Raw genomic sequence first — 27913 nt, forward strand, 5'->3', positions numbered from 1 at the left:
GTGTGAGATTCGGATATTGTAATTTTATCACTCGGAGACCGGGCGTGCAACCGCTGGTGTCGGAGTTCTTGCAGATAAAATACAATACGGATCAGACACGTGCAATCAAAAATTAGCACCATAGTAAATACTTTGAACAGTATTCTGCAGCGTTAAAAACGGACTCACGTCCTTCAGGTGATCGGCAGCAACACAGATAAGGTCTCTTAAGTCCACAAGCTTTACAAACAGTCATCATTAACAATTCAATTCAATTTTATTTGTATAGCGCCATATCACAACATACATTGTCTCAAGGCACTTTACATAGTGAGGTCAATATTACAATATTACAGGGAAAACCCAACAAATCCCACAATGAGCAAAGCACTTGGCGACGGTGGAGAGAAAAAACTCCCTTTTAACAGGAAGAAATCTCTGACAGAACCAGACTCAGTTGTGGGCGGTCATCTGTCTCGACCGGTTGGGGTGAGGAGAGAGAGGAGGAAGAGAGGAGAGGTGGGCAGAAAGAGGGTGGGAGGAGAGACAGTAGGAGAGAAGAGAGAGAGAGGACAGTTGTACAACCGCCGCTGTAATCTCTACCAGACTGATACTTATAATTAAAAAATACAATTATGTTGTTGTCATTATATAGTGATGACATTAATATTAATATTAATAATAGCAATAATAATAATGACGGGTTTGGGTCCTGCAGCTCTGGGGTCAGAGATACACTAGGAGAGATAGAAAACACAAACAGGGTTAGTGACATGTACTGTAAACATATCGGGGGATGGGGGGGGTAGTATAACAGTTGCTTTAATTTCTACTAGACTGATACTTATAATTAGTGAAAACTGATACTTATAAATACAATGATGTTATTAATAATAATGATAGTAATAATAATAATGACGGGTTTGGATCCTGCAGATCTGGGGTCAGATCTACTAGGGGAGAGAGAAAACAGAGTTAGTGACATGTAATGTAGATACATGGGGGCAGAGAGAGAGAGAGAGAGAGAGAGAGAGAGAGATTGAAAAGGTGGGAGAAGGAGAGAGATATAAAGGAAGAGAAAGAGGGAGAAGGAGAGAACGGGAGAGGGAGAAAGATGCTCATGATATAAGTTCCCCCAGCAGTCTAGGCTTATAACAGCATAATAAAGAAATGGTTTATTAAACACCTGAGCAATAAGTTTACTCGATGGTCAAACTTATAATAAACACACATCAGCTAAACTATCTCTGCCCAGATAAGGTTGCCTTGCATCGGAGCGACCGATGTCGGTCGTGGCGAGTGTAGGCTGTCTTGGCATGCAGCGTAGTGTACAGCGGCTGAACAGACTTTGTTGGGCAGCGAAGGGCCAGCGAGTTGAGTTGAAGAAGAAAAAGGAAAGGGGAAATTTCGTTGTCGGCCATCTCTGTCGTGGGGTCCGCGGTGTGTTAAACGTGGGTTAACACGAGGCGATCTCCCTGACTCCAGCGTGAGGTGGGGGAGGAGTTGCAGGACCTGGTTCCAAGCACGTCTACATCCTTTGGTGAGGTTACCGGAGTGCAATTTTGAAGAGGGGGACAGTTGGTATTGTTTAACTGGTTTAAGCTGGCATGGTGACCGGAACTTTCGTCAGTAAAAAAAACTGACACTTATAAATGCAATGATGTTATTAATAATAATAATAGTAATAATAATAATAGTAAAAATAATAATGACGGGTTTGGATCCTGCAGCTCTGGGGTCAGAGATACACAAGGAGAGAGAGAAAACAGAGTTAGTGACGTAATGTAAATACATGGGGGCAGAGAGAGAGAGAGAGAGTGAGAGAGAGAGAGACACATTGTCAACAATGGACCTGCCGGGCACACTGTAGGTCTGGGTCCTGTGGATGACCCGGTTCATCACCTTTTTCAGCCGGGAGGACAGGACCTTGGACAGCAGTTTGTAGTCCGAACACAGCGGAGAGACTGGCCTCCAGTTCTTTATGTCCATTAGGTCACCTTTCTTAGGGAGGAGAGTTAACACTGCCCTCCTGCAACTCTGCGGAAGCCAGCAGTCCCTAAAACTTTCGGTGAACACATCCATAATGTCTGTTTTTAGTTCCTCCCAGAAAGTCTTGTAGAACTCTGGGGGGAGACCATCGATGCCAGGGCCTTTGCCCCCCTGCATGCTCTGTAGTGCTCTGAAAACCTCCTCTTCACTCAGGGGCTCCTCCAACTCGTGGTTGTCGTCCCCAGAAACTGTGGGCAGGCCCCTGCAGAACACATCGAAAGCCTCGTCATCTGCCGTGTATCCTGTACTGAACAGGTCGGAGTAGAACTCCACGGCTCTCCCCCTTATCTGTGACGCTGTGGTGAGCTGCTGTCCTCCTGCCGAACGCAGAGCCCCCTGTGCTTTCAAACCCAGTAGATTTGCCAAGACTGCTTTTCCCTTCCTGAGGTCGTCAACACACCCCTGATTCCCATCGGACTCAGCAGAAATCTGCAGGTCCACTATGGTCTTTTCTAGATTTTGCATAGACTTGGTAATGTCCCGGGAAACATTGAGAGTGTACTGTTGACAAAGCTGCTTGATGTCAGTTTTACCCCGGTCCCACCACAGCCTCAGTGAACTAAACTGACCCGTCTGTCCCTAAAACCTTTCCAAAAGAAAATGAAAACATCCCTAAAGTGTGCATCCAAAAGCAAAGCAGTGTTAAAATGCCAATATGCAGATCTGCTTTTTATGTTAGCAATATATACATCGCAAGACACACATGAATGATCAGAAAACCCAACAGGTGATATAGTGCACCCCTTAAAAACATTAAGATGGTGGGTGAAACAATAAAACCTGTCTAATCTAGCCATAGTGAAAACATTTTCCCTGCTATGAACCCATGTGTACCGCTTCTGCCCCGAATGCCGTTCTCTCCACACATCTGCCAAACTGTGAGTCTCCATCAGCTGCTTCATGTTTTTTTTTGAAGGAGCATGTGGCGCACTATGATTCCTGTCCAGTACATCATCACTAGTGCAGTTAAAATCTCCCCCTAAAAACAAATACTCACACTCACCCAAAACCCGACGAGCTCATTCAAAAAAAGAACTCAGGTCCTGAGCTTGGAGCGTAGACATTTATAAAAACCAGATGAAAAAGCTCATACTTGGCTCTGACTACCAAAAGCCTGCCCTTCACTCTCCCTTTTCTATAGTGTGGGACTCTGGCAGAAAATTCTTCGCAAATAGGAGAGCTACTCCTCCGCTGGTTCTGCTAAGATGACTCCAGTCCGTCCTGTTTAGAGTGTCGCTGTGCATTTCTTGTAGCAGTGCTATGCTAATTCTCTTAAGCTGTAAATGCTCAAAGAGGCAAGCCCTTTTTTTCACATTTCTGCCACCGTTTATATTAAGAGTGGAGATGGTAAAATTACTCATAAGATCAGCCATGAGGAGAGATACACACATTAAAAACGATACAAAAATTGAGACCGACAGCAGACGGACCGTCTAACAAGTCTTCTTTTTCCTCAACATTCAAAAGCTCAAGTTTGAGCCTCCAAACCAGATTCTTGAATCTGTAGAACTCCTGCTCAGTGAAGCCCCCTTCACCTCTAAGGTTTATCTGACCTCGCATTGAGGTCAACAACACCATCTTGTCCCCAAAATGGTCTTCAAACTTCACATTTTTGCAGTGTTTCGTTTTCTGAAGGAACTTCTTTATCTGCTGCACGTGGTATATCTCTTCCTGCACCGAACCAACAGCGACCTGTGAGTCAGTAAGAGGCTGACTGACAGTCTCCTTCCTCGTCGTCATCTATCTCCATCCCATCGTCCCCATCCCCCCCCCTTTTCCCCAGCCTCCCCCCCTCGTCCTCCTCCACCTCCTGCCCTGCCACTGCCGCCCCCACCACCTGCGCCCCCCCGCCACTTTGTTGGCCTGAGAATCGCCCTCGTTCATCCGTATTATCACTTCCTCCCTTCCCACCCCCACTTTTTTGGCCTGAGAATCGCCCTCATTCGTTCCTTCCTCCTCCCCCACCGCCACTTTTGGTGACCTGAGAATCGCCCTCGTCCGTCTGCATTTGACCTTCCTCCTCTCCCACCGCCCATTTTTGGCCTGAGAATCGCCCTCGCTCTTCTGTATTTTTCCTTCCTCCTCCCCCACTGCCACTTTCTTGGCCTGAGAATCGCCCTCGCTCGACTGTTTTCTTTTCCTCACAGCCATCACAAGAAGAGGCCGTCCCCAATCCCCGTGCCCTCCTTAGTATTGGTTTCCTCCCCTCCCCCACCCCCTTGTCTTCCACCACCACTCCATCGCCACTGCGGCGACCTGACAACCACCCTTCTTGTTTTTCTGTTTCCTTTTTTTCGCAGACACTTTGATGAAATTCCCATTGTCGCCCACCAAACCCTCAGTAGTCCCCACTGTGTCCACTGCTGTGACCGCAGGGACGACAGGTGGCCCAACCTCAGCCGACTTTCTATTTTCGGTGCGGGTCTGACCTTCAGTGGGACTGTGAGGTCTGTCCACTGACTTGCCCACAGCCCCCTGTTCAGTCTGAGGCTGAGTCGCCCCATCCTCAGACTGAACTACCGACCGAGTGTCATCTGTTCCTGATGGCATCTGATTGCCAGACTGACCTGGTGGATCGTTTTCCTTCGCAGGACCAGCTGGGTTCGGATTTTTTTTTTTTTTTTTGTGCGACGGCAATTGGGGTGCAGACTGACCTGGTGGATCTTTCCCCTTGTCAGGTTCAGCTGGTCTCTGACGTCTCCCAGGGCAGGCTTTCACTAGGTGTCCCACCTCCCCACAGCCAGGGGGTACCAGTTTGAGTAGAAAAAAATTTTGCAATCACCGACATTAACCACGGGAAACCCGGAGCACCAGCAGCGCAGCCTAAGGAGAGAGGGAGAGAGGGAGAGAGATGCTCATGATATTAGTTCCCCCAGCAGTCTAGGCCTATAGCAGCATAATAAAGAAAAGGTTTATTAAACAACTGATTAGCTCTAACTATAAGCTTTATCAAAGAGGAAGGTTTTAAGTTTAACTTTAAATGTAGAGAGGGTGTCTGCCTCCCTGACAAAAACCTCAGTTTTTTCTGAATTTAGAAGTAAAACATCATAAGTCATCGTGGCCTTTATGTCTTTAAGACAGTCCTGAAGTTTGTCTACCTGATTAGTTTCATCTGGCTTTATAGATAAATACAGCAGGGTATCATCAGCGTAGCAATGGAAATTGATGTGGTGTTTTCTTATAATATTGCCTAAAGGAAGCATATATAAAGTGAAAAGTATCGGCCCCAGTACAGAACCTTGTGGTACTCCATGTCTCACTTTTGTATCAATGGAAGATTTGTTATTAACGTTAACAAACTGAAATCTATCAGATAAGTAGGACTTAGTGCTACTTATTCTAGTGCTGTTTCTTTAATCCAAAGGTGTTATAGTCTCTAACAGAATTTTGTGATCGATGGTGTCCACTGTCTGAGGCCATGAGAAGGTCGTTGGTAACCTTCAGCAGGGCTGTTTCTGTACTATGATGTTTTCTAAACCCTGACTGAAAGTCTTCAAGCAGACTATTTCTGTGTAAATAGTCCACATAACTGGTTAGCAACAGTTTTTTCAAGGATTTTAGAGATAAAGGGGAGGTTTGATATGGGTCTATAGTTAGCTAAGATATCTGGGTCTAGAGTCGGTTTTTTGAGTATAGGTTTAACTACTGCCACCTTAAAGGACTTTTGGTACATAGCCTGTTAATAGAGATAAATTGATCTGATCTAATATGGAACTATTGATTAAAGGTAATACATCCTTAAATAGCCTTGATGGAATAGGATCTAAAAGACAGGTTGATGGCTTGGATGAAGTGACAGGTGAAGTCAGCTCAGCCAGATCTATAGGAGAGAAGCATTCTAAATATAAATTAGGCGATACTGTTGGTTCAGAGGCTACTGTAATGGACAGTGTGTCTGTGCTATTAGTGGGAAGAAGCTGGTAAATTTTTTCTCTGATGGTAATAATCTTATTAGTAAAGACGCTCATGAAATAATTGCTACTTAGAGTTGGGGGAATAGACTGTTCAGTAGAGCTTTTACTCTCTGTCAGCCTGGCTACAGTGCTGAAGAGGAACCTGGGGTTGTTTTCATTTTCCTCTATTAGTGAAGAATAATAATTGGTTCTGGCATTTCGGAGGGGTTTCTTATATGTTATTAAACTTTTTTTCCAGTCTAGGTGAGAATCATCTAGACTATTGGATCGCCACTTCCTTTCTAACCTACGTGACGTCTGTTTTAAAGCATGTGTCTGTGCATTAAACCATGGAGCTATCCTCCTCTGTTTGACTGTCTTCTTTTTCAGGGGGGCGACAGTGTCAAGTGTGGAACGTAGTGAGGCTGCTGCACTATCAACAACATCATCAATTTGTGTGGGAGTAAAGTTTTGATAACTATCCTGCACTGTATCGACACATGGCAGTGGAGTAAATAACGAAGGAACTTTTTTCTCTGTTAGAATTTACTAACAGAGTTTTCTGATAGACACCTGCTGTAATAGAACTTTTCTCCAAATTCAGTAAAGTTAATCAAGAATTCAAATGTAACTACGTAGTGATCGGACAGAGGGTTTTGAGGAAATACTTTTAGATTGTCAATGTCTATGCCATATGTCAGAACGAGATCGAGGGTGTGATTAAAACAGCAAGTGGGTTTGTTTACATGTTGAGTAAAACCAATTGAGTCTATGAGCAAATTAAAGGCAGAACTAAGACTGTCGTTTGCAACATCCACATGAATGTTGAAATCACCCACTATTATAACTTTATCTGTGCTAAGCACCAAGTCAGATAAAGAGTCTGAAAATTCAGATAGAAATTCAGAGTAAGGGCCTGGTGGTCGATATACAACGACTACAATAACTGGTTTTTGAGATTTCCAGCTTGGGTGAAAGAGGCTAAGAGTTAGGCTTTCAAATGAGTTAAAACTGTGTTTAGGTCGAGGGTTAAGCAATAAGTCTGATTAGAAGATTGCTGCTACTCCTCCTCCCCGGCCTGTGGTCCAAGGAATTTGAGTATTATTATAAGAGGGAGGAGTTGATTCATTTAAACTAACATATTCTTCTGGCTGTAGCCAGGTTTCATCATACAGAATAAATCAACGTGCTGATCAGTTATCAGATCATTCACTAACAAAGATTTAGATGGGAGTGACCTAATATTAAATAATCCACATTTTATTTTTCTATTTTAGGTTCATTTATAGGCTTTGTGTTGATCTTCATGAAATTTGTGTGAATTACACCTCTTTTATTTACCTTTGGTATAGATAGTCGAAGTGGTCGTGGGGCAGAAACAGTTTCTATGGGGTTTTGTGTGGGCGACTCCTGTAATAGAAGCACAGAGAAGCGTGTAAGACTGCAACTCTGCTTCCTGGTCCCAACTCTGAAATGTCACGGGTTTGACGAGTCAGGTTTCTACAAATGATGGGTCAAGCTCTGCTGTCATAAAAAAACAACTCCTGGCTGTCAAATTACTGGACCATTTTTTAGAATTTTTTTGGTGTTCTTTTATGGGGGATTAATGGTGAGCAAAAAAATCCCCTCTGGGTTTTGTGCAAGTGGACATTTTGATTTGCACCTCTGAGATGAATGTTTCCGTAGACAACTGCTCAAAATGTGAAGCAGATTGACATGATTTCCTTGTTGCACCTCATGATCACGGCACTGACACAATGGTCTATGATTTAGCAAACAACACTCAAATACACATCCTTCTTAAATGTGCCTATACGTTATTAACTTGACATTAATTATGATTTTTTTTATGTGCCAATAACCTGTTGTATGTGAGTTTTATTCTCCCATATGACCAAAAGCTGTTTGTTTCTGTGGTTCTGAAATCTTCCACTGTGTCAACAGTGTAACCATCTCTCCAGGCCATGGTGAGTGTGTGTCGCTGGACTTTTAGAGGATGAGGATGGGATTCATTGAGATTTGAAATAGGAACCAGACTAGCAGAGGCTGTTCCAGGGATGATATATCTGTGCGATAGTGGGGTCCATCCAAATGTGTGTGGTGTCTTTGTCTCTGCCTGGCTCCCAAATGTCCCTCAGGGGGGCAGAGCAGCTAGGGCTGAAGGGTTCTGCATACCTGCGTCTCTTCAGAATCAGCCGTCAGCATCCTCCGTGAAACCGGAAACCTTTTTCTGTGGCATATCCGTGATCATGATCCATTATCTACAAGAAAAGATTAATTGTATTTTACAAATTACATATCAAGAAGTGATCCAACAGAAATCCTTAAATCATGGTTTAAGGTTAGAGGTTATCTTATCAAAATATGGCAAAAGAGATGAAAAGCATGTTGACTGTGAATATGATTTTTAACATTGTCCACATAATGCTAGTTGTCCTTTTTCTGGATGCCGGTTCCTTCTATTTTGCTTTGTGGAATTTTTTGTTTTGTTTTCTTGCAGATAAGAAACAGGCCCTATAAAAGTCTGCATACACTCTGGCCTCTATAAGGAACAAATTCAGAGACTACTTTGCTTTGATTGCTTCAAGATGAGAATGTGTGCCTTGTCTCTGTTACCTGTTTATCAGTGGTGACTTAAGACCGCTGAAACAAAAACATGGAGGGTTTGTGCAAAAAGAGGTGCATCTAAGCCTGTGACTCCTTTTGAAATTATAAAAACCATGAAAGCCAACTCTCTGTTCCCTAATTGACATGACTTCACTACACATGATTAGATTTTGAAACAATTAATAATTGCATGTTATTTTCTGTATACGGTTCGTAAATTACAGCGGGGTTTTCCAAACTGTTTATTTAAAGTCAGATATATGTTGAACTTGTGCACCAAAATGGGAAATTGATTGGCCTATGGGGGAGTAAACAGGCTTGGTTTGTTTAAATGTTGTTGTTGAGAGATGCTTTCCCACAGGAAACAAATGTCCTCTCTCTCTAGAGTATTGGAATCAGACAGTGTGATGATGTTGTGTTAAATAAATGAGAGCGCTCATGCCCTGTCAAATACCTCCAGCTGGACATTGCCAATTTTCTCGGATCTTCTCTTTTTAGGATGTTAATGGATTTGAGTCATAATCTGAACTGCATGTCGGAGTCTTGGTTCCATTCTCTACCATCCTCATTCCTTTTCTCTTTCATTCCAACTTCCTTTCACTCTCTTTCTGAACCTGTAGCTGTTTGAGGGAATATTTTTGTCTCTTTCATTCTCTGTTTGATCAGAGCGTCTTAATATATTACCTGCTTGTAGAGGTTATGCAATGATTATCCCTTACTCTCTGAACCTTTACCATGTCTTAGACTTCCCTCTTCATCGGCAAGCAAATGTCACGCTCACCAGAGGATGGACCCACAACTGCACGACTCAGGTAAGTACAACCGGTTTTATTTACAAACTGGCGCAAGCTTACAAACAAGTGTCCAAATCGACAGGCAAACGGGAAATCCAAAAGACAGACAATGGTCAGAATCCAGGGGGGAATCAATACTCAGAAAATCAGGATACAGGGGAACAACGCTCGAATGCTGCACGTTAAGAAATCAGACAATCTCGCACTGGGGTAAGGGGAAGAGAGATCTTAAATACACTGGGCAGGAATGACAATGAGCCACAGGTGTCACACATTAAGGCGGGGGCAGGTAATCACCCAGGCGAAAGAAAACAGGAAGTATAACAAGCTCACACATAGGGGAACAGAGAATCACCAAAATAAAACATGAAATGGAAAAAACTAACAGCAGACATGACAGCAAAGGTGTGTATGTGAATATGTGCACGTGTGTGTAATGTGTACTCCATCCATCCACTCCACTCAGCACATCTGCGCCACAGCTGAACGTTCCTTCAGGCAATGTTTGCACTGTTTGGTTTTCAACATCTTGTACGTGTGTGTGTGTGTGTGTCTGAGAGAGTGTTTGTAAGGATGTGTGTGTTTATGTATGCTCTACTCTATGAAATAAGACAAGCAGAAAAGGATAAGTAATTTAGGAAAAGGATGGATGTCTATCATGTCTCAATATTTGCGCTTGTACTTTAATCTTTATCACTGTGTACATGTACATTTTCCATGCATATAGGATAAACGTGGATGTCACTCCTTTATGAACCCATTCACCCCTACGTCTATACCGTTTCCAGGTCCCCTGGGGCTAATATTTACTAGGTAACAAAATATAGTTAATAGGGAGGACTGTCTTTTAGCCTATGTATTTTCCTAATTTTTCCTAATTAGCAATGATTTTATGAGCTTCTTTACTGATAAGATTATTACCATCAGAGAAAAAATGTACCAGCTTCTTCCCACTAATAGCACAGACACACTGTCCAGTACAGTAGCCTCTGAACCAACAGTATCGCCTAATTTATATTTAGAATGCTTCTCTCCTATAGATCTGGCTGAGCTGACTTCACTTGTCACTTCATCCAAGCCATCAACCTGTCTTTTAGATCCTATTCCATCAAGGCTATTTAAGGATGTATTACCTTTAATCAATAGTTCCATATTAGATCAGATCAATTTATCTCTATTAACAGGCTATGTACCAATAGTCCTTTAAGGTGGCAGTAGTTAAACATATACTCAAAAAACCGACTCTAGACCCAGATATCTTAGCTAACTATAGACCCATATCAAACCTCCCCTTTATCTCTAAAATCCTTGAAAAAACTGTTGCTAACCAGTTATGTGGACTATTTACACAGAAATAGTCTGCTTGAAGACTTTCAGTCAGGGTTTAGAAAACATCATAGTACAGAAACAGCACTGCTGAAGGTTACAAACGACCTTCTCATGGCCTCAGACAGTGGACATGTTTCTATTCTCGTCCTATTAGATCTTAGTGCTGCATTTGATACCATCGATCACAAGATTCTGTTACAGAGACTAGAAACACATTGGGATTAAAAGAACAGCACTATAAATGTTCAAATCCTATTTATCTGATCGATTTTAGTTTGTTAACGTTAACAACAAATCTTCCATTCATACAAAAGTGAGACATGGAGTTCCACAAGGTTCTGTGCTGGGACCGATACTTTTCACTTTATATATGCTTCCTTTAGGCAATATTATAAGACAACACCACGTTAATTTCCATTGCTACGCTGATGATACCCAGGTGTATTTATCTATAAAGCCAGATGAAACTAATCAGGTAGACACACTTCAGGACTGTCTTAAAGACATAAAGGCCTGGATGACATAATTTTTTACTTCTAAATTCAGAAAAACTGAGGTCATTTTACTCGGCCCTTAACACCTCAGAGAAACATTATCTGATCATATAGTTACCTTGGATGGTATAACCTTGGCCTCCAGCTCTACTGTGAGGAACCTTGGAGTTACCTTTGACCAGGACTTGTCCTTTGACTCACACATAAAACAAGTCTCTAAGACAGCCTTCTTTCACCTGCGCAATATTAAGAACATTAGAAACATCCTATCTCAAAAGGACGCTGAAAAACGAGTCCATGCATTTGTCACTTCTAGACTGAACTACTGTAATTCAGTACTGCTATGATGCCCCAATAAGTCTGTGAAAAGCCTCTAGTTAATCCAAAATGCAGCAGCACAAGTGCTGTCAGGAACTAGAAAAAATAGATCATATTTCTCCAGTGTTAGCATCTCTGCATTGGCTTCCTGTAAAATTCTGAATATAATTCAAAATCCTGCTCCTAGCCTACAAAGCCCTTGATAATCAAGCTCCATCATATCTTACAGATCCGCTGCTGTGTCCGACCCAGCGCACGGGTAGAGTACTGTATATACACCGTGTGTGTGTGTGTGTGTGTGTGTGTGTGTGTGTGTGAGACAGTGGGGAGAATGTTTTGGTTGAGACAGGGGAAAAGGAGGTGGAAAAAGGGGAGGAATGAAACATATTAGATCTGTTTCAGTGAACAGGTGGAAGTTAAGACAAGTGAGGAGGAAATACAGGCAGGTGAAGGAAAGGAAAATGAACAGGGAAAAGAGGAAGGAGGGAGCAGTGAAACTGTTAAATAGAGTCTATGGAGTGAACAGGTGGAAGAGGCTGAGATGAAGGAAGAATTAATTGTCAAATCAAAGACGGCAACAACAAGAGGGAGGAAAACTAAAAACACAAATGATGCGAAAGCTAATAAATTGGAAAATTCAACACAGATGAAAGTGAAACTGATGAGTGTGTGTCAGACAACAGCGATAGTTTGAACAGCAGCCAAGAGAAGAAACTGTACAAATCAGAAAAAATCAAGAGCTTTTTACAGCAAACAAAAAAAACATAACGGGTGAAAATAGGAGCTCATTTCCCAGACTTAGGTCTTTTTTAAACTTTGGCCAGGCTCCACATAAGTCGTAGAGCAGAGTCTGGCCTCACCGATCAATAGGTTTTCACATTAAAGAAACTTGTGCTGAAAGCAAAAAAACAAATAAATGATGACGGGAAAGGCAGCTGTTTTAATTAATTAATTTGTTTTATTTCTTGTTTTTAATATGTCACTCATTATGGATGTTTTTAGAGGTGTTCTTAATGTTAACGGTGCTAGAGACATAATAAAAAGAGCAATGATTTATGAAACTGCCATAATGAAGAAAATAGATGTATTTTTTTTTTTTACAAGAAACGCACAGTGATTTTATGAATGAATCAGACTGGAGGAGGGAGTGGGAAGGGGAAGCCATTTTAAGTCACAACACTTCTCTGAGTGGAGGAGTGGGCTTCCTCTTCTCCAGGGCTTTTAAACTCAACTCACTGGAGGTCCAACATTTTATCCAGGGGAGGTTGCTTTTAATCAAAGCTCAGTTCAAGACGTTTAAAGCTGTTTTTATTAATGTGTACGCTCCAACACCTGGTGCAGAGAGAAAGCCTTTTTTTACAAAAAGTTAATGATGTTTTAAATGGTTGTGCATCGGAGGATTTTATATTCTTGGGTGGGGATTTTAACTGCACTGAAAATGCATCTTTGGATCGCAATCACGCAGAGCCTCATCCAGCCTCTCAGCATGCCTTAAAGCAGCTGGTCCACTCCCATGGCCTGGTGGATATGTGGAGGAGGATGCACCCAGACAGTAGACAGTACACCTGGTCCCACCTCAGAGAGAGTAGGGTCTCCTCAGCCAAGTTGTATCGTATTTATTGTTTTAAACATCATTTTAATGTTGTAATATTTTACCTGCCGGTTTTAGTGATCATTCCCTGCTATTATGTAATGTTATTATCAGAAATATTTGACCAAAAAGTGCATATTGGCATTTTAATTCTGTTTTAATATTTGACAACAAGTTCAGGGAAGTCCTTATTTATTTCTGGAATGTTTTTAGACAGAGGAAGGGTAATTTTAGCAGTCTTAGGCAGTGGTGGGACAATGGTAAGACTCAGATAAAAATGTTGTGTCAGCAGCACACCCTCAATGTCACACGAGACATCACCAGATCTATGAAAGATCTAGAGACCGATATAGTGGAACTAGAACATTTAAGTGAGTCCACAGAAAATCGAGGCTGTTTTGAAAGTCTCAAAGTGAAAAAGAAAATGGCTTTAGCCGACCTGCTGGACGCTAAAGTACAGGGTGCACTGGTCAGGTCCCGCTTCCAGAACATCAGGGAGATGGTTGCTCCCTCTAGCTTTTTCGGGAGACTGAAAGTAATCCACACACTGCTCTCGAACACAGGGCAGGAGCTTGTGGAACCAAGCCAGATACGAAGGCGAGCTGTGAGTTTCTGTGCATCCCTATACAAAAGTGAATATGAAAAGGAGCTGACACTCCTAGAGGAGTTCTGTGACAGACTGCCTCAAGTCTCAGAAGAGACAAACTCAGAGCTTGAGGCCCCCCTCCAGATGCAGGAGCTGCAGACTGCCCTGCAGGGGTTGATGGCCTAACGTAGAATTTCATAAAAAGAAGTGTCTGGCCTCTGGTTCCATGCCAGTGTCCTGCAGGGGGGCAGTTCTGACACTACTGCCAAAGAAGGGGAGCCTGCAGGACATCAAAAACTGGCGCCCTGTGTCATTGCTCTGTGTGGATTACAAACTTCTGTAAAACGTCTTGGCCTCCAGGCTGGGGAGGGTTATGGAGCAGGTCATCCACCGGGACCAGACCTATTGTGTACCTGGCAGGTCCATGGTGGACAATGTCCACCTCATTCGGGATGTTTTGGATGTCTCTAGTACGTTGGGTATAGATACTGATCTGATTTCGCTAGACCAGGAAAAAGCTTTCCTTTGGAAAGTCATGGAGAAGTTTGGGTTCAGCGCTGGGTTCATAGCTAAGATCAAGGTGTTGTACAATGAAGATGAGAGTGTGCTGAAGATTAACGGCTGTGTGTGTGCTCCTTTTAGAGTGTGTAGAGGTGTCAGGCAGGGCTGTGCTCTGTCAGGGATGCTCTATACGCTCTCCCTGGAACCCCTCCTCAAAAAAATACGCTCTAACCTACAAGGTCTGGTTTTACCTGGTTTTAATGGAAACATGATTTTATCAGCATATGCGGATGACATTATTATTTTAGTTAAAGATCGGAGAGATGCAGACCTTTTAACCAGTATCATTCATGATTTTAGTATAGCATCGGCAGCGAGGGTGAACTGGAAAAAAAGTGAAGCCCTTGCTGTCGGTGAATGGCATGGCGGTCTCCCAGTCCTCCCACAAAGCCTAACCTGGAAAAAAGATGGGATTAAGTACTTGGGAGTGTTTTTGGGAAAAGAGAACATAGTTAAGAAGAAATGGGGGACCATTACAGAGAAAATAGATGCAAAAATGGAAATGGTTGCTCCCTCGAATGTCTTTTAAAGGTAGAGTTTTGGTTTTAAGTAACCTTGTAGCATCCCAGTTGTGGCACCGCTTAACCTGTGTAGACCCCCCTCCCCCCCAGGCTCTTTTGGGATGGTCTACACTGGGTGCCACAAGGGGTGCTGTTTTTAGCCAGAGTGGAGGGGGGACAGGGCCTCGTCCACCTGGCCAGCCGGACTGCCACCTTTAGGCTTCAATTCATACAGAAGTATCTCACAAGTTCGGCAGATCTGGTGTGGAGAGATGTGGCCAGTTGCATCCTTAGGCGTAGTAATAACCTGGGGTTGGATAATGCTCTGTTTTTAACTTTTCTAAATTTCTAAATTTAACAAGGTTACCTCCGTTTTATCAAGGTGTTTTTAAATCATGGGCCTTTTTTAATCGAAAAAGATGTCCCGAAGCCGAGTCTCTGCAGTGGTTGTTGAGAGAACCACTGATCCATGGAAACAGACTGGGTGTCAGCAGCAACGCAACACCTGGCCTGACAGAGGCGCTGATCCGGTCTGGGACCCTCACACTAAAACAGCTGGTGGATGCAGTGGGGCCAGCGCTGAGCGATGCCCAGGCTTTGGGTTCTCTGTTGGGGCTGCAGTCGGTGCGGTTGGCCCAGAGGATCCTGGGACTCTGGAGCTGCCACTTCTGGGCCCAGAAGTGGCAGCTCCTTAATTTTCTTTTATGTGAAGCTAAGATGGCCATTTATGTGTCCAGGAAGAAATGGGTGGAGAACAGGGAAGGGCAGGAGGCCAGAACAGTGCAGTTGGTGAACCTCAGGACCTCACTCTGGTTAGAATTCTGATTTTATAAAAACATTGGGGATATAGGAACTTTAAAAAAAATTTGGTGTTACGAAAAAATTCTTTGTTCTGCTGATAATGACGATTTGCAGTTTGCTCAATTTTGACTAACTGATTTTGTTTTTGAAAAAGGGAAATATTCACTTGTATTTGAACTCGATTTATGATGAAAACATGTAAATAAAGTGTTTTTGTATATCTCAAATCTCTCTCTCTCTCTCTCTGCCCTCATGTATTTACATTACATGTCACAAACATTTTCTATCTCTCCTAGTATATTTCTGACCCCAGAGCTGCAGGATCAAAACCCATCATTATTATTATTACTAACATCATTGCATTCATTAAGTTAATTTAATTATATAGTATAGTAAATTAATTATCAGTCTGGTAGAGATTAAAGCAATGGTTATACAGCTGTAATCTCTCTCTCTCTTTTTCTCTCTCTCTCTCTCTGCTCTCCTCTCCTCCTGTCTCTCTGCCCACCTGTCCTCTGTCCCACATTTATCTCCTCACACCAACCGGTCGAGACAGATGTTTCTCCCACAACTGAGTCCGGTTCTGTCAGAGATTTTTTCCTGTTAAAAGGAAGTTTGTTCTCCTCCACAGTCGCAAAGTGCTGCTCATTGTGGGAACTGTTGGGTTTTCTCTGTAATATTGTGAGGTGTCACTATGTAAAGTGCCTTGAGACAATGTATGTTGTGATTTGGCGCTATACAAATAAAATTGAATTGAATCTAATGACTTTATATATGAACAAACCTGTAGATAGGCCACTACATCTGCCTCCACGTCTGCCACTGGCCTATTCACGTCCATGGCCGCTCCTTTTGATGGACTTTTGTGGTGTATCCCCTCTAGACAGTGCCCGTTTGACATCTTCTGCACGATTCTGTGTGTTTAGGTCAAAGATCTTGTTAGACTGAGTTGCTGAGAAACTGAAACATTAGTTTGTGTACGAAAGGTGTTAATACCTTACCCTGGCTTCAGCTGGGTCAGCGGATTGGTTCATTTATCAACCCAATGGCAAGGTGTCTTCCATCTTGGCACTGGGGGTCATGGGGGTCAAGCTCAAACTTGTATGCCATTTTTCAAGGGAGGGAGAGAGAGACATAGAGACACATAGACACATAGGCACAGAGAGAAATCAATAAAGACTGTCAAACTGTCCTGCACTGAACATTTGCACTGCATATAGTCTATATACAGTGCAAATGTTCAGTGCAGGAACATTGCACATACGCAACACATTTTATGTTAAAATGGAATTGATAGAAAGATGACAGAAAATCGAATTTTAATAAAAATTAATAATAAAGGAAAATAACCCCATATTTGAACTGATCGTCGACTATCTTATTGTTTAATTCACTATTAATGATTAGAAGCAACGAGTATGTAGCATGCTGCCAGTGTATATAGTGCTGTGTGTGTTTTGGTGACATTACGGTAACTGTGTAAACAGAATAAACACCGTCGTTAAAACTGCTGTGTACGGTCTTGTGATTTAGAGGGAAGAATGAATATAATTGACAAGAGCCGTGATAATGTTAACACAGACGTTGCTAAACCCTTTAAGAGACTTTCAAAGAAAATTCACTCAAACTTACCTTCTGTGTCTTCTCTTCCTAGCTGCACTGGTACGTCGATAGTGCAAGTGTGCACATGCGTGAATTCAACCAATAAGCTCGTAGTGCTGCTGCCCATTGAAACACATGACTCGCTCTGAGCGTCAAATATTGCCGTGGATGGAATTACATTGGAATTAGTTGAAAGCCCCCTGCGTCTACCTGACACGCTAAGGGAGACTTTTTGCGGCAGTAACTGACGCCAAAGGTCCGGTTTTTGACGCGCTGGGAGTGATACTGTGTTGGTGGAGTAAATGCAAACCAGACAGACTTGGCAGAATGTTGATTACAATCTTGGAGATTGTTTAACAAAGCAGCGTCAACCTCTAAATCCATATCAGCGCTAAACTAAACCAAATCTCCTGTGAGTAAACAGGAATGGACATAGTCAGTCGCTGCATTTCTGCAGTTGCAATATCTCCACCAACACTTTCCACTAGCTCGCAGAATCTGGAGAGACACAGGGCTTCGCGATCCGACGATTAACGTTAACTGGTACAGAGTACTGTAAAACTTAGTATAAACTACTTTTGTTTGGTTAAGAGGCTAATACTGAACTAAAGGCAGCTCCGTCGTACTGGCCAAGTCAAGACCAAAAGTAGTAGGTTCGATGATCATGCCACTGTAACCAATTCAGCTTGAGTTAAGCTCGCCTACCTGATTACCATTCATACACTGACACAGAGACACAGAAATAAATAAATGTAGACATGCAGAAAAAGGAACTCCAGTACTGAGCCTTCTCAGGAGGTACAGCCTCTTCTGCACCCTGGAGCAAACATCTTCCACAGGGATCTTTGAGACTAAATGTACAGTATATCAATGTGGATACCCATGTACCTTTATGAGTCCGCCTGTACTATGATCTGGTCATGGATGACCACTGGTGAATGGTTACCAAGAGACCTAGGGTCAAACACCATCTTTTCTGGGTAGTTCTCTTCTGGGTTGTTTTGAGTGAATGTGTATTGAGAATGAGATAATAATAAAGCAGCTCACTGGCGTCCGTGTCACCCACAGAGCAATGCCATCGTTATTGAGATATATTGCTGTTACATTTAGAAAAAAGTTCCAAGTTTGATCCTAAAAGGGTCGACAGTGAATGTTCTTATGAAATGCATCCCTCTTTTTTGACTTTCCTGAAAGATATTAACAACTATGGCAATAAAAACCTTAGTTCGCAAATGTTTTTACAATCAACATTCATGGTCTTCACCTTGAAGTGTATCAATTACATCATTTGAACATGGACATTCCTCAGTCATTGGCCTCGGCTACCTGCCAACTGGGAGGGAACCAGAAAATTTGACTTATCATCAGATTAATATGGGAGCATGTTTAAGCCCTGGAACATATTTAACTCAGACTTAAACTTAGCGTTTTTATCTACTGTATCAGAAAATTGGAAATTGGAAAAAAAAAGTTCACTAAGCAATTGGAGCCCACAACGGAGATCTTAGCAAATCTTAAGTCTAAGCATTTTTCTGTCAGTTACAGTAACAGTAAAAATACAATTATGTCATTTAATTAATTAGTTTAGGAGAGGCTAGCCACAATAGCAAGACTATTTTCCAAGATTATTAATCATATGGTAATAAATTAACATAAAACATCTTTACATTTAAAACATTTTTTTTCTATTTTCTTCCATATTTTCATTCGTTTCCTTTCTGCCTCCAATAAGATTTTCCAGTTGCAGTTAGACTCTTTCGCTCAACCTGTTCCAATCAATGAGATCACTTTTGCCTCAAAAGCATTTTTGACTGAGATGTTTGTATAACTAAATCTCTAGTCTGCTGTTTGCATCTGTATGCAGAGAGGATGTTATGATAGTCCCACTTTCACAAACAGGAAGCATTTTAGCCCAAGCGACAGTGCAGTTTTCAGCATTTTGATTTTGACTTGTTTAGATCTCAGCACACCACCCCCCCCCCCCAGAAAGTATTGTATGCAAATACATGATTTATTTTTGATACACTTGCTTGCTCCTCGAAGTGATGAAACATGGTCAATTAGTGTGGTGAAAGATCTTTTTACTTTTACCTTATCAGATGATGTGATTGAAGTTCTCTGACTGAGAGTGAATATGGGAGGTTCATTGCGTCAGTGTACTTGAAAATGTAGAAATTTACCTGCAAAAAGATTACTATGCAAACGGATGGTATATTGCTTCCTCCTTGTGCCAAGTTAGAACAGTGGGACACCCAAATTACTTAAATTCATGCTATTTCACCCATGCTGCTCGTGCATGTGCATGTTTGGGACTCTGCTATGCTTTGCACCATTGCAGCAAAATTGATTTCCTCAGATTGTCTCATTATACTGAGGGCAGGAAGCAGGTAGTGCTTGTTTCAAGCACGCAAGCGTGAATGTTATGCTCTGATAAACTGTGCTTTAGTGACACTTGCCAAGGAGCGCTGTTACTGCCTGAACCGCCCAGCGGTTGTGCAGACGTGCGTGCGTGTCTCTGCGTCTGTTCAAGTTTTCTTGCTTCCTTAATGCATCGATTCCTACGTCTATTTGTCTTCTCACAAATGGGTGGCTGGCTTTGCACAGGGGACTCATGTGAGATAAGTTTCAGAGGTCACTGAGTGCTCATTAAATACTCCCTCGAGATCTTTACATCAATGAATATCAGTCCAGTCAGTAACAAAAATGAATATCATATAAATACTGTAAATAAATAAAATCAGAAAAGATCTAAACTTAAAGACTGTCCGGAGAGATCTGTGATCCACAGCATTACTCAGCTGGACCGGGGGGAGAAGATGGATTAAGTCTTGGCCCTGACCTCTGCCTCCCCCCCTTGAAGGAACCCTCTGCTCTTTATCCCTGAAAGTTACGCCTGACAGAAGCCCTATTTGTCCAATTCATATATGCCTTTTGTCAAAAACAAAAACAATGAAAAGATGACAGTGTGTGTGTTATGTAACAGCACTTTGGTATCTACACCCTCGTGCCTAACACAGTGGGAGGCAAGCTCAAGAACACATGCAGTTGACTGTCAAAAAGTGCCTATGATTTCACTGAGGCTGGCTAGTGTCATGTATCCCACTGTGGGTATATGTGAGGCTGACAGCGTAACTACCCACTGGGGAGCAGAGACTTTACAATGGACCTGTAATCAACTGTCACCCCACAATCCTCTGACAACCTCTGAGGTCATGCAAAGCATTTGTGTGGTTTTGACAAGGGAAGAAAGAAATACTTCAGCTCATTTATCATCTTACAAGGCAAGTGAATGAAGAGAATTAGTATTAATTTGTAATTACTTTCTACATATCAGAGCGCAATGTAAGTCAGAGTCTTTAAAAGCATTTGGAGTGTGTAACAAATGTTTCGGACGCCTTTGTGTTTTTACATTCCAGATGTACAGTGATGAGGGTCATTCGTCTTGTGCGGTCATTTGTGTGAGTGCCTGTGTGTGTGTGTGTGTGTGTGTGTGTGTGTGTGTGTGTGTGTGTGTGTGCGTGTGTGTTGGTGTGTAATTGAGTGTGGGCGGAGCACATATGGGAAATGAAACGATTTAGGCCAAGGCATTAAGTATAAATGGGTGTACAGCGAAAGACAGGAAAAACAAAGTGAAGATTGATAAAGTGAGAGAGTGGAGTGAGGCAGAGAAAATTAAAGGAAAATAAATGGGAGGGTAGAGAGGCAAGTAGAAATAGAGGAACAAAGTGTGGTGGAAAATAGTGGAAAAAAATAAGGAAGGTGGGAGGGAGGGCTGAGGGTCTGAGGGAGTGGAAGTGAGGGTCGTTTGAGTTGGTGCAAAATGAGAATGGGCTTTGGGAAGCGAGAGAGGGGACACTGTGAAATGTTAAAGAAAAAACCTCCTCACAATTGATGGTGTTTGATTTCCACAGTAATTACCATTCCTCTGGCTCTGTGCATTCCCAATCTGGGCCTATCTTATATCCACGCCAAATTCCGCAAATGATTAGCTGGCCCACTGTTTCTATCAGCTGCCCACGGACCAAAGTCTATAAAGGAAGACAGGGTTTAAATGTTTCTCAGAGCAACAAAAAACAAGAGGAAAAACATTTCACAAAGAAAAGAAAGAGCAGAATACAGGAAAACGCACAACTGAAAAAGAACAGGAGAGCGTCTCTGCCAAGCTTATGCGCACAGTGCCAAGAGCAGCCATGCTAAGCTGTGTGAAAATAACTGGCTTCAGGCTACTATAAAACGTCCATTTCACTTTTCTCTGTTGATAATTGTATACCAGAGAAGAGGTGGTGTGCAAGGCCAAAATACATGCAGCCCATCATCCAAACTACCTCCTGCTAAATTATCAGTTTAAGTCTGTGTGTACACCCTCTCACAGTTATGAAATCCTTGTCTTCTTGTGTACTTGTATTTATCTGTTTGTGTGTGTGACTGCATAATAAGTAAGTTAGTACATTATTCATATTTATTAATATAGCACCTTTCACAGACACTTTCGAAGACAGTGTGAGCACCTGGTCTCAGTCTGCATGACTAAATAAGTTTGTATGGTTTATAAGACATATTTCTTTTGATTAGGTCCACTCTTACCACTGTACTTTAAAACAGTGTTCCTGGATTTAATTTCAACCAAACCATCTGGGAGACCAAACAACAATTGAAGTCGGATATGCTTTTCCATTTCGACTCAAAAAGGGATCATATCAAATTAAGCTTCACCCTGTAAGGGTTTTTTGCCTAAAGACCTCATCAACATACTCAATGATTCATTTTGTTTAGCCTCACAATGTTATTGGGTGGTAAATGTGCATACAGGCCTGGCCACATGGCCATGAACTCACAAAACATGCAATGGGAAATTCATCTAAACTAAGCAATACATGCAAGGCCAGCCAAACCCATGGGGTTTCTAATTGTGGTTAAAACTAAAATCTCTGACATGCTCTGTGACTTTGAAGTGTCAACGGAGTACAAGCCAAATCTGAACTTGGATTGTCAGGTGATGTTGATTCAGTGAAGCCACCAAAACCTACATTAATGTTGAGAGGCCTTACATTGTGGGTGCCTACAATAAATACAAGGTGATGGAGATGTTGACTTTTTTGGACTAATTTGCAGCCACAAGTTCCTCATGAAATTGTGGCGCTGGTACATTTACATCTTCTGGCTCACCGTCATCCTCGCCATGGTTAACATCTGGCTCCTCTACAAGTGGGACTGCAAAGCTCTCAACCTTCCTAGGAAAGAGATAGTGAACAGGAGACTGTTCCAGGCACAACTAACATCCTCTCTCATCCTGGTGAACACAACTGTCACACCAAAGAGGACAACCATCTTGAGGCAATGGGAGCCCAGTAACACAGACAGTGCCATCAAGGAGGCCTTTGACTGCTCAGAAGAGACCTTGCTCAGGTGATCAGAGTCCACCAAATATAGGGTCCTAGCCAAGAGGACTTCTGTGCACCACCTTAGTGGATATACGCAAGGACATGATCGCACATTTCCCTGTGAAGATGAAGAGAGAACGCTGCAGACACTGGGAGGAAGGATTCACCAACACTCTGCAGTAAGTGCAATGTCTGTGAATAAAGGAGAAGAACTGTCATTGGGACTGTCACTGCTAATGATCATGGTGGAACACCATATATATAATTTCCCCACCATTTTTCATTAATAAATTACTATTCCTTAAAAAATATGACTGTTGTTTGATGATTATTCATGATATTTGTTATTATGGGGCTATATAAGCAAACAAGGCTGTAAATAATCCCTTAGTAGTTCTGTATATTCATTCAGAGTGTGAGTGTTAAAACAGAACTCCTGCTACCACTGAGGCCCAACGTTGCAACATTACAACATTACCCTAAAAACTTACTAAAACGTAAAAAAATTCAAAAACCCTTTTTTCTATATTTGGGCTTTACAGGGTTAAACACAATACAGGGATCACTGACGACACTCATACCTCTTTCACACCAAAATTACTGTGTAGTGACAGTTTGCGGCCATAGATGTAGATGGCGGTAGAGAGCGGTGCGCGCCATGAAACAAAGAAGAAGAACAGTGTAGTAAACAAGAAAAAGCATGGTAGCCAGTGAGCCGGTGGTCAACGTTACCTGTTATCTTGTACTTGTCACTCTTTCAAAGTTTACAAACTCAGTGCAGTGTTACGAGCCAAGCGTGGCCCTTTAAGCAGGTGGCAATATGGGTTTTGAAGTGTGTGTGTATGTATGAGAGAAGAAGAAGGTTGGCGCTGCACGCTATGTTTGTGTACGTAGCTGCAGCCACAAGGAGAATGGGCTCCGCACATCATCCATGTTACCGACAGTTTATGGCCACTGCGTAATGAGCGACCGCCTGATGAGGTTTGTATGTCCGCCGAAGGGTGGAAATAAAGTGCCCCGTTCTAAACCTCATTGATGATCTGGATTGTGTTCATTGTTACCACCAACGAGCCAAAGCTAGGCTTAGCGAGCTAGCTACATGCGAGAGGTGTCTTTAATAAAGTTGGTGAGGTAACAGCAGTTACCGGTGCCTCCGTCATGGCACAATTAGAGTGTTCACCCGGGTGTGACGTTCACATCAATGCCGATCAGAGGTGAGGCCGATTATTACCCGGGTCTAATGCAGACTCATTTGACCCGGGGCTGAATGACGATTAAACATTTTCACACTGCAGAAAACGCCGGGTGTGTGCGGGTTTAAAGCTTTTTTTTGGCCAATGTGAAAGGGGCTTCAGAGAGCAGGTGTCCGAGCTTGAAAACAGAGTCAGCACTAATGAGGACAACATCACAGAAGGAAAACTCCTACCTGAAGGAAAAGATTGAAGACGCAGAAGATGAGGGTCGGGATATTCTTGGCTTTATGAAACAACTGATCCACCTCCTCCTTGGCAAAGAGAATTTCCCAACTCCGGCAACTATTGAGAGGGCTCATCGTTCTCCTACTGCTTGTCGAGATGATTCCAGATCTGGAACATGACCGATCCTGGTTAAATTTATCATTGGCACCATTCTCATTCAGAAAGCACAGCATTCAAGTCATCACAACCTGAATACAATTAGCACCCAATTTCTCAGGTGGAAACACTGGAGTACAAATTGTTCACACACCAATCAGAACCTCAGGATGGATAGATAAAAGGGCCATGGGGCAGTTTACTGGTTTTGGAACAAGTGATCAACATGAAGGAAGAGGAAGAGTAATAGGAGGAGACAAATTGTTTCAGATGAAATTCTTGTTGACCATGTCCTTGTCCATGAGGGAGGTTGAGTGCAGCCGAATCTTAGCAGCTTTACTATAAGTAATATGGACCTTCATAGAGAATAAAAGCTAATTTACATACTGCTCTCTACTGTAACTTTGGATTCCTGTACTCTGCGCTGTTACATCACATACATGTACTGTAGCTGTTGTGCTGTATGCTGTCGGAAATGCATTGAATTATGGTACCATATCACATACAGGTACAGTAATTTGTAGTTATTGTATGCTTCTAGTTTTTAAATTGGATGGTTTCCCATCAGTACTTCTATTATTGCAGAACTGAGAGACGAGCACCTGAAGGAGGCAGAAGACATTTATTTTCAGAAGCATAAGAGAGGAAAATTGTAATTTATGGTCAATGCCAGGCAGCTGAGTCAGCCAGGAAATGATTATACTGTATTCTACAGTACATTACTATAAGGAATAAAACAGTTCAAAATGTATACATTGGTTGTGTCTTTATATTGTGTTTATCATTTAGAGTAAAGAGTTGCTGTTCAGGGGTAAAACCATAAGTGTCTTTAATGGCAGTTTGTAGTGTGTGAATTTGATGCTTTAGTGTGATGTCTTCACCCACTTGAAGTTCAGCATGTTATATCCTCTTTATAATTTATTGAATTTATCCTTATCCACATGTGAAATTCCCCTAAGTAGGAAATGTGCCAGTGTTACCCCATTGCATAAAGGTGGTGATTCTCACAATTTTAACAACTATAGACCTATTTCCACGATTAACAATTTAGCAAAACATTTAGAAAAGTTAATCTTAACCAGCTATCACATATGTTAATGATTTCCACATCCTTTCTCCATACCAATCTGGTTTCAGACCTAACTTCTCTACAACCACTGCCCTTTTGAAATTCACCAATGAGATATCCTCATCCCTCGACAAAAATATGTCTACAGGCACAATATTCATTGATTCAATTCAATTCAATTTTATTTGTATAGCGCCATATCACAACATATATTTTCTCAAGGCACTTTACATAGTGAGGTCAATATTACAATATTACAGGGAAAACCCAACAAATCCCACAATGAGCAAAGCACTAGGCGACGGTGGAGAGAAAAAAACTGGAAGAAATCCCTGACAGAACCGGACTCAGTTGTGGGCGGTCATCTGTCTCAACTGGTTGGGGTGAGGAGAGAAATGGGGAAGAGAGGAGAGGTGGGCAGAAAGAGGGTGAGAGGAGATACGGGAGGAGAGAAGAGAGATAGAGGAAAGTTGTACAATCGCCGCTTTAGTCTCTACCAGAGTGATAATAATAATAATAATGAGCTGTGGCTCAGGACGTAGAGTCGTTCGTCCGCCAACCTTAGATCCCACCTCCTGCCAGTACACATGCCGTTGTGTCCTTGGGCAAGACAATTAACCCTAACTTGCCTCTGACGGCTCTTCCGACAGTGCATGAATGAGTATGAATGTGACAGAAAAATGCGTGGTAAATAGCAGCGCTGTTTGAATGTGTGTGAATGGGTGAATGTGACTTTCCTGTAAAGCGCTTTGAGTGGTCTATATGACTAGAAAAGCGCTATATAAATACAATCCATTTACCATTTAATAACAATAATAATGAGGGGTTTGGGTCCTGCAGCTCTGGGGTCAGAGATACACTTGGAGAGATAGTTAGTGACATGTAATGTAACCATATCGGGGGAGAGAGGAGTTGTATAACAGTTGCTTTAATCTCTACCAGACTGATACTTATAATTACGGAAAAACTGACACTTACAAATGCAATGATGTTATTAATAATAATAATAATAATAATAATGACGGGTTTGGATCCTGCAGCTCTGGGGTCAGAGATACACTAGAAGAGAGAGAAAACAGAGTTGGTGACATGTAATGTAAATACATGGGGGCAGAGAGAGCAAGAGATGTTTTTTCGATTTTTGAAATCAACTTTTATTAGGCTTTTTTTTCTCAACTGTACACAGTGTACCAAGTTATTTCCTAATCAATTATTTTCAAAAACATTTCTATAAAATAAATAATTCACATGATAACACATGGTAATTTGCAGAAATTAGTTTCCCAGCTGTGACAGAACACAAACTGTTATTAAAGCACCACAGATCTTTAAAAGAGTCAAGGTCACCTGCTGTTCTGTCGAAACTAAAATCAACCAACAGTCTGGCTTTGATCAGGTAGACACAGACAGGGACCGACTCAACATGGAGGTTTCCCTCCACCTTCGTCTTTCTGCTGACGTACACCGCCATCTTGGCCTGCCCTAAAACAAAGTTTAAAAGCTGGCTCTTCTGTTTGTGTTGGCGAGTGTAAAAAACCCCCACAGATAAACCCTGCTTACTAAAAACCTCTTGAAAACTGGTAAAAATAACTTGTAAAAACAGAAACAGCGCTGACAGACGATGACACTCATAAAAACAGTGAAAAATAGTCTCTCAAGCCACAGAATGGGCATTTGTCCTCCATAGCTTGATTTATAATGGACACGAAAGAGTTCACTGCCATTATCCCATGGAGTATCCTCCACTGTAAGTCCCCATGCCTCTTGGATAGTGGAAGTTTGTATAAAGACCGCCACTGGGGCCTGGATCCCGGGTCCAGCCCTAGGTATCCCCTCCATGCAGTGTCAGTCCGTCCGTTCAGTTTTTTTCTGTTCAAAACTTTGACCAAAATTTTATAAAAGCTTTTCCCCGATCCTCGCTCCAGGGAGACCGGGTTTACTGGATCTAAAAGAGGAACAGAGTAATCCATAAAATCCACAGCCAGAAAAGTGGCAGGAAAAGGGTCCTCTGTGTCTGGCAACGATCCATCAGTGAACGTTTTTAAAAGCAGGAAGTCTTGATCTGTCAGTTTTCCCTTCCAGTAATCAAGCAGTTTTGTTTTATAATCCTAATGGATCTAACTCCCAGTTTGTCAGCCAGCTCAGTGGGGTTCTCCCAGCAGGGCCCCGACCAGCTCCACCACCTGGCCCAGCATGGAAACCCTCACAGTCTGCAGCAGTCTGCTGCTTTCTCTCCTTTTTAAACAGGTTCCAGACAATAAAAACACTTTTATAAAAACCAGGAAGAGATGATGCAAGAACCTTATTGTCATCCATAAAAACCAGGCTTAAATCAAGACCCAGGCTGTTAAAATGCCTCAGGATACACCAGGATAAAGGTCTCCACAGAGTGTCCTCTGGCCCAGTCAGTAGCCTTTGGATAAATTGGAGTCGGAAGCCAGCGCCCCTGCTGGCCAGATGGACCAGGCCCTGGCCTCCCTCCTCCTTTGGACGGAAAAGGACACTGTGGGACCCAGTGCATCCTGGCCCAAAAAAAATCTACTAAAACCTGCTGTACCTCTACCAGGAGAGAAACTGGAGGATCGACACAGTATCAGCCGGTGCCACAGGCCAGATGAGACCAAGTTGTTTAAAATCAGGGTGCAACCTCTGTATGACATGTTAGGTGACAGCCATTTCCATTTACTGAGGCGCCCCTTCACCTTTTCAACCACATCATTCCAGTTTTTCTTTTTGTAGGTCTCATCCCCCAGAAAAACCCCAAGGTACTTGAGTCCTCCTTTTT

At 42.3% G+C, this 27913-nt stretch overlaps 1 long non-coding RNA gene across 1 annotated transcript; it reads right to left on the minus strand.

The window, feature by feature from the left end:
* Window positions 1-1051: 1051 nt before the first annotated feature.
* On the minus strand, window positions 1052-22390 carry LOC118292063. The gene is made up of 5 exons (XR_004786823.2): window positions 16504-22390; window positions 16287-16416; window positions 8097-8182; window positions 4683-4851; window positions 1052-2230 (listed from the first exon to the last, which is right to left on the minus strand). It is a non-coding gene; the product is annotated as an uncharacterized LOC118292063 (long non-coding RNA).
* Window positions 22391-27913: the final 5523 nt, after the last annotated feature.

Source organism: Scophthalmus maximus, chromosome 22 (genome assembly GCF_022379125.1).
Source record: "Scophthalmus maximus strain ysfricsl-2021 chromosome 22, ASM2237912v1, whole genome shotgun sequence".
NCBI lineage: Eukaryota > Metazoa > Chordata > Actinopteri > Pleuronectiformes > Scophthalmidae > Scophthalmus > Scophthalmus maximus.